This window comes from Astatotilapia calliptera, chromosome 6 (genome assembly GCF_900246225.1).
Source record: "Astatotilapia calliptera chromosome 6, fAstCal1.2, whole genome shotgun sequence".
NCBI lineage: Eukaryota > Metazoa > Chordata > Actinopteri > Cichliformes > Cichlidae > Astatotilapia > Astatotilapia calliptera.
Genome location: NC_039307.1, coordinates 34849084 through 34855399, shown reverse-complemented (window position 1 = coordinate 34855399; position 6316 = coordinate 34849084).

The window sequence follows — 6316 nt, the reverse complement described above, 5'->3', positions numbered from 1 at the left end:
TGACTTCCCAAACCTCCAGATGACCAGGTCAAGCACCATCAGACAGCAGAAACTCCATCAAAAAGCTTCCCTCTAATCACGACTCCTGCACTTTGTTCTCCTGCCTGCCTCTGTGGAAAATTTAAGACATGCAGACTGTTGTGTTAAAACAACGCTGTAGGCTAACGGCTGCCTCAGTAGCTGCTTTTGGACCAAACCAGACCTACCAGTCTTTGATCTGGTTGCATTTGCACCAGTAATACAAACTCTGAAGTGATGTATTTCCCAGGCCAGTGCTTGGTAATTTCCAATCACCTCCTGTTGTGGTCTTTTCATTTCCTGTAATCCCACTCTATCTAGTTTATCACTAGGCAGCAAGTTGAAGGGAAATGCTAGCAGGGACTATGTATTCACATCATGTTCTTTGTTTCAGAGAGGTTCGAGACAGCCTGGACTTCACTGTCAGTTCACTTCTCTGCGTTTTGGTCCATTTTTAAGGCTAATATAAGGAGCTGTTCTTTACATGCCTAACCTTTTACCACCATTTACTTTTGCTGGCCCTGCATTTGCATGTTCAGCTGCTCAAAATACACTTACATCCTGACTAATCACATTACATTTCCCTCACTGAAAGTTCCTCGAATGTTGCGGAAGAACTTAATTCCCAGGAGGACATAAAGAAAAAAGACCTTAAAAATGGAGCTCTATGAGCGACGAAGGACCCGCAATTTGTGTAAAAAGTGGGGTACATCATCCGTTGTTCCCAAAACTAAGGTACAAAAGCAACTAGTATCTCCCAACCTATGACCCTGTGTAGGATGTTCTTATATGAAAAGGATACAAAACCTCTCTCTGCTACATAATTACACATATTATTGCTTTTTTTCCAAATTCTGAATAATTCAAGGACTACGTCTAGAGTTCTCCTTTTTGATGCCACTTCTGGGACAGTCTTGATGTTTCTACAAACAATTTGGAATATATATATATTTTTTTATCCAATTTGTGTCAGGAAAACAAAGAACTCTTCATTACAAGCTTTCAGCTTGCTATCTCATCTTTTAACATTTAGCCAGTGCAAGATTGATGGAACGACAGATAAAGATTGGCCGGTGCCATCGGGAAATGTCATCTTATTTGTGGATGGGCCAATGGCGGTCAGCAAGGCAAATATTGATACAGTGGTGCATCCAGAGCCCTTTAAACTGTCTTGTTCAAACAGTCCAAATATCCAATGATATTCAATTGAGCATCACCGAGGAAAGGACGAAAACAAGCAAATATTTACATTTGGAAGCAGAACAGAAGTGGGAACCAGTGATTCTGATGATTCAGCTGATAAACTAATTCATGCTATGGTGATCGATTGATCATGTCAGCTCTGGTTCTTGCACACAGTTTGCCATATAATGAAGATGGAGGTGATATTTTGCTTAAAGAGGTCACATGTAGAAAATAAAGTTGTGTTTCAGTGTACTGTGAAACACTGTAAACTCACACTGCCCCTTATTACGAAGCTCAAATGGTCTCACACTGTCACACCATCACACTGCAGTGCTTTAAAAGAATTCAGCCAAATCCGTTTCTGGACATTAAAGGTATTACTTAAATATTTAAAAAATTAGTGCAATTTTAACTTTGTGGGGTTAAAAAAAAAGGCGCTGAAAGGTCACGTCTTTATCTGGATCCCAGTCGGCGTCCACTAACTGGGTGCTCTTCTTATCAAGCCTTTTTAAGAGATTTAAGCAAATCTACCGTTTATTCATTCAAGCCCCAACCCCACCCTTCTGCAAAATGTCACGCTACATAAACAAACAAGCACCTAAGTATTTATCGTGGTGGCACAGGGCCACGGAGAGACAATCACCACATCCTCCTCTCGGTCATTAGTCTCCTCTCTCTTCCTCTCTCCTCTCACTCCTGTGTCTTTGTCTGGATTGAGGCTTTGCTCGTGTGACGGCAGAATGCCGCAATGCCTCGTCTGTCCTGGGAGATTCTTAACAAACATCTCCTCCTCAAGAAGAACAGCAGCACCGCCGCCGCCTCCCCCTCCTCCTCTTCCCCTTACTGCTCAAGTCTTAGATAATTATAATTATTTCTCACTTGGTCACTTGGTTCAACAGTCTGGTTGATATTCACCTCATGATTGGCTGCGTCTCTCATGTGGACACTCTGATTGGCTGGCCACAGCAGCCAAGGGAATATGGGGACAGATAGACCTTCCTCATCAATAGTGTGATTATTAAAAGGTGCGGTTAAAACAAAAGAAGACAGTCGGACCACGGCGTCCACGCGCGCACACATACACACACACACACAGCACTGACGTGCTCGGTCAAATGTACCTACGCCCAATTAGTTTCAGATTTGCATTCGAATAGCTCATATGTATGCACACACGCACGCATGCAGCAACATATTTGGCAGCCTGTTCTCTTGTTGTTATAGACAGCTCACCCACACACACACACACACAAACACAGATTTACACACACAGACCCACACACAGAAGTGGATACAGATATACAGGAGGGGAGAGTTTGGCAGGGATTTGCATTCTGTGAAGAAAATGGAGTCGAGACAGAAATGAAGCAGTGGTCGATGGAAAATGATGGTTCACGTAATGAAGCAACAAGGGACCCACACTATTTAGCTGCTTCCTTTGTGTGTGTATGTGTGAGAGCGACCTAGGGCGGCAGCAAAGAAGAGAGAGAGAGAAATGTATACATAAAGAGGCGGCGAGACAGAAAGATGTAAACAAAGAGAATGGAAAACAGAGAGACAGGCGAGGACACGGAGAAAAGAGGGAGGGAAGAAGACGAGAGAAAAAACAATTGGGGAGATGAAGAGAGGGGTGGGGAGAGGAAGAGAGGGGGGTGGGAAGTGTCAGAGTCCTGGCTGCAGTTTTGCTGCTGTCCCATGCAGGAGTACAGGATGTTTAAAAGGCAGCAGCAACTGGACATCTGGGAGGAAATTTGTAGATTAAAAATCCCCTACTGCAAAAAAATCTGAGTGTTGGAGATTTGCGTTACTTATAAGGGATTTTTATGTTTTTAAAAAAATATCCAGGAAGAGTCGAGCTGTAGTCATGACATGCAGCGTGCCCGCAACACATCTGCACGTTTGATATCATACACATATACAGACTCTGTGCTGTGTATATGTCACTCTGCAGGTGTGTGTGTGTGTGTGTGTGTGTGTGTGTGTGAGAGACAGGGGGAAAAAGAAAGGTATGCCGCTCTCGGAGGCAGACAAAAACAAACAGCCACTCATCTCAACCTCTGTGCACATACCACCCACACACCCACACACACACACACACACACACACACACACACACACACACACACACACACACATACAGACCTTGCAGAGCTGAGCACCCAAACCACCCACACACAGTGACAGACATGCGCAGTCGCCCCATGAAGCCAGACACACACGTATGCAGCACATAGATCGAGACGCAGACCCAGCCTGGCATAGGCATGCGCATTACACACACACACACACACACACACACACACACACACACACACACACACACACAGTACCACTGTCAAAAGCTCTTTCTAGTGAGGAGGCAGACATTAACATGCCATAAATGGAGATAGAGGGAAGCGAGAGGAGAGGAAAAAAACTGCATACATACATTAATATGCGCACACACACACACATTAAAAGCACACCCACACATTCTGTTCGCCCACAGATACACACACACACACACGCACACACAAAGCCTTTACAAACAGCTCCCCAACCCACCCTGCAAGAAACCACACACACACACACACGTACATACACAGCCGTATGCATGCATGCATTCACACCAAATCATCCGAGCGTCCCAGCCACCACCCTCCCCCCCTCTTCATCCGTCCCTCTTCTCTATGGAGGCTTACACTGTCCTCTCCTTCCCTCTCCATCTCTCCCAGATTCTTTTTGATTCCCTCATTTAAGACAGTGCTCTTACACAAAACACTGCGAATGAGCCAACGCACAGAAAAAGAAAGCAAAACAAAAATAGTGCAAACTGTCCATCCCCCCCCCTCCCTCTCCATCCTATATCTTTCTCTTTTTCTTTCCTTGTTCATGTCTCACACTTGTTCTGTCCCCAGGTATCGAACTTGGTAGAGTCTCTGTGGATCGTACCATGTGGTCCATCACAGAGGGTGGGGCAAGGCGCCTCCCCACTTCCTCCTCTTGGCCTTTAGGTGCTTGTCTCAAGACTAAGGGTTCTTTGACTAATAGCATTTGATTTACATCTAAATATGTATATTAAAAAAAACAAACAAACACATAAACATCTTTCCTCATAAAACAGGTTTTAAAAAGCAGACAATTTTTTTTCATAACACTGATCTATAAAAACTGGTTTCGTTCAACGCGCCCCAGAGGTTGCTTTTTTTGGTTCCACACTAAGATCTTGTACAGGGTTGTTTCTGCGTTTCGCTTAAGAGACAGTCTGACTACAGACTCTTTGCTTTGCGTGTGCGAGCGTGTGTCTGTATGTGTGTGGGCGGTGGGTAGAGTCACAACAGCAATATGAAACTGTGACAATGATATTAAACAGTTCAAATAGCTCCACTTGCCCACTTCACTAGCATTAAGGTGCTTCCGGTTTCTTCTATCGCAAAAACACGGGCCACGTATGATTAGGAAAAAGAAATAAAACCTGTGTCCCGTTTGGGTTTTGCCGTGCTCAAAAAACAAAAAATCCACATTTTTGATGTGTTTGTCACAGTGGAAAATTGAAAGTAACGAACGCAGGAAGACAGGAATTAAGAAAGGGGGAATATTTAAAGTGACAAAAGATTTTAGCAAAGCCTGACTGACACTGGGATTTAGAGGAACAATGAAAACTGAGATCAAAGATGCATTAATCTGCTATTTAGGTTTGATTGTGGGCTGATCCATTTGGTTCCATTCTTAATTGCTCTGTGTGGAGGCATTTCGAGCCTGCTACTCTTAACTTTGACTAAATCTAATAAAAAGTTCTTCCGTCACTCTCATTAGGTTTGCTTTAACAATTCTTAGAAAGCTTTTATTAAACTTGGAGTAATGTAACAGGGTTATCTCCATTAACTCCATTAATATTATTTGACCTCACCTGTCTCTTGTCAGCACCAGTCGCAGCACTATTTCAGTCTTGATTCAGTCTCAAGACTGAAAGAGTAGCATCAGTGCACACCTGTGCTGTCTATTCAATTACAAGTTATAGCAGGATAAAGATTTTCACATATTTTTCTGGATGTGCAGGTATATACAGTCTCAGTCCTCTCCATTGCAGCACCAACTGTCATACTGCAGTTCACCTCACTGCCAACTTAGTGACTTTGCTGGAACATTTAGCGCCATTTACTGACCTTTTCCTCAAAAAAAAAAAAAAAAAAAAAAAAAAAAAAAAAAAAACTCCTAGCAAAAAGCGCTACTTCACAGATCTTCACCACCTACAAGAACTCCCCTCAGAGTCAGATGCATCTCTCTCCTCCTGCTGCTTAGCGAAGCACCAACCAAAATCTGAGCTCTGCGTGATACAACAATGCATTTCACAAACTAGCACTGCGCTCTGAGACCGCTAAGAATATTGTAAACAATAAAGTGGAAGTCGCTCTTTCCATTTCTACATCGCTTCAAGGATGATTTTCTTTTTCAATAAAGAATAACATATATGGAAATACAGATTCATCTGTGATGCCAATATTGCCCAATCAATATGTATCAGTCAGGCTCTAGTTATTAGTTCATTGTTATTGATTGCCACTGCTTTGATTTGAACAGGCAAGATTAAAGGACTGAAATTAAAAGCTGGTTATAAAACACACTGAACATCCATTTCAGGCAGCACAGTGGCATTGATGATCAGAGTACCAGTGGGACTAAATCAAACGTTCCTCTGGACCTGCATTCAACTTCAAACTGAACAAGAGCAGAAAGCCCTTTCCAGGGTTTTCTTGATGACTGTATTCAGCTGCGTTGCCAAAGCTGAAGGCCAGTTTTTTTTAAAAGAAAAGATCTACTTCTGCACTCTTGTTCTTTTTTTTCTTGAAAGCTACCACTCACACACGCAAGTACCAAAAGCAACCATGACTGCAACGACTTTCAGGGTTGTTTCTATGCCAACATTTCTCTGACTTCTATCATTTAGCAGCTTTCCTTTTTTTGTCATTATAAGCACTTATAAAGCCAGGAATTTCACTTTCAAACAGACGCGCACAACTTTGAGCCACTTTTCTATCTGCTGCATTCTCCTCAAACACAAAATGTATCTGAAACGTATCGCTTCGATGCGATTCCCCTTTAATTCCCACGTCGCTCTGGTGTACTGTAGCCG